Here is a 2,140-nt window from a genome sequence, read left to right on the forward strand (position 1 = left end):
TTAGAATTTAAAATTAGTAAATGTAAAGCTTGAGATTATTTCAACTTGCCTGAGTCATTGCTCTTTTTAATTACCTCATGTATTCTTCTTTCAATAAATTGGGTTATATGTATTAAGTGAAAAAGAATAATAAAATCTTTTTTTTAATTTCCTTAAGACATTAAAGATATCATAAATTCGGGTCAACATTGAAAGGAACATTGAATGGAACAATCCTTATAAGACCATATGATATCATTCGCCTAAACAACACATCGGTCGGTGTTCTTTAGTTTGCTTTCTATGGTATATGGCATATGGTGTATATGTGAGATTTCACTTGACCTACGCTAATACAGACTAATTTGGTTGAAATTTAATGTTATTAGAAAATTTAAAAAGCAGAAAGAATTAAAATATTTTTCACTTTTTTGTTTCTGTTGATTTGAAAGTTTTTAGCTAAATTTGGGAATTGCGACATCGGACATCAGAAGAGCAGCGAAGATTTCGAATAACAAAAGTTCGCTGAACTAAAGAAACACAAAAACATAAACATAAACATATACTAATATTTTAAATTACTAATATGGAATATGGAATTAACAACAAAGAATGCACAAATTAGCAAAAACTATTTTGTTTTAATTTATTATTAAAAAGAATTTTGTAATTGACAAAAAACTCAAGAAGTTTTTGGTCAAAACAACTCGAAGAACAATGAAATTGACTGGAATAATAACAAATTAGTGAGCGAAAAAATAATTTACCCAAACTAAATATTATATAAGCGAAATGGTATTTAAAAAATATTTGAATTATTTTTTCTATATACAAAATACAATAAATACAATATTTTAAAGTTATTATAGTGTCAACAACTGAAATTAATTGCTTTTTGAGAAAAAAGCAGAGATTTCTTTGAGTCTGGTGCGAATTTGCATTTAATCGACTGTGTCTTATGAAAAAGTCGTCGAACTTTCTTTTCGCTGTTTAGTATAAAAAAAACAAATAATTCAAATATTTCTTCTGAATGTCGTATTCAGATAAAATGAAATAAACCGACATATCGAGATTATATAGATTCTTGGTATACGAACATGCAGTGGCGTAACTACATTTTTTAGGCCTGTAAGCAAATTCTAACTAAGGGGCCCCTACCAACATACTAAGGGGCCCCTCTTTTTATACTCTTTACACGAAAAAATGTGAAAAGGATATATAAGGTTTGTCAAGATTTTCGTAACGCTTTAAAGGAAACGTCGGAAATATCATTAAGTATATATCAGTACAATATATATATACTTTTTCAGTTCAAACTACTCTCTCAGCTTTTGAACTCTTCGAACGAAACTTTACACGCATACTTTTCGGGAGCCATTTGGTTTGATTGAAATTGGACGTCTATTTCTTGTATCTGTGATATAAACTTAACAATCGGATATGAGGTTTCTCCGTTTTTAATAAAGGTATTCAAATGGAATTTGGTGTATACAGTACTGATATTTGCAAAAGACAACGTACAAAATTATTTTCAAATGGGTTTAAATCTAGATATAGCTTCCATATAAGTCTCTCGATTAAGACACATATTTTTCTTAGAAAAACTTTTTTATTTTATAATTAGGTTTAATATTTTATTTGAAGTACATACATATTATGTACTTTAAATTTAAAATTTACGTATCTTTTATAAAATGCAATATGAAGTTAATCCAACAAAAAACGTTTCGTCCCACTTTTGAGAATTTATTAAAAATAAATACAATGAATACAAAAATTTATAGTGGGGGCCCCTAAATTCGGGGGCCCGAAAGCGTTGCTTCCAGTTGCTTCCCTGTAGTTACGCCACTGCGAACATGGCGCTATTAAGAGAAATGAAGTAATAATAATGCGATTCTACTGTGCCACCACATTTGCTGTAAATATGTCGGCACTACGGTGCGCTGTATGGTGAGGGGTGAGGATGTGCGGTTCTTGCCTAAGTAGCAGCCAAGAGCTGGCGGCTGATACATGGTAAGCTTAATCAAAGTATCTATTGTGTTGCAAAATGATGCCCTTAAGATATAAATAATTTAAAACAATAATCTTGACCTTGGCTTATTAAAAAATATTATGCAAAAACCGTTTTTCAATGCTTTAAATATGTTGATGTTACATGCAT

This window comes from Teleopsis dalmanni, chromosome 1, assembly GCF_002237135.1.
Source record: "Teleopsis dalmanni isolate 2A chromosome 1, ASM223713v2, whole genome shotgun sequence".
NCBI classification, from domain to species: Eukaryota; Metazoa; Arthropoda; class Insecta; order Diptera; family Diopsidae; genus Teleopsis; species Teleopsis dalmanni.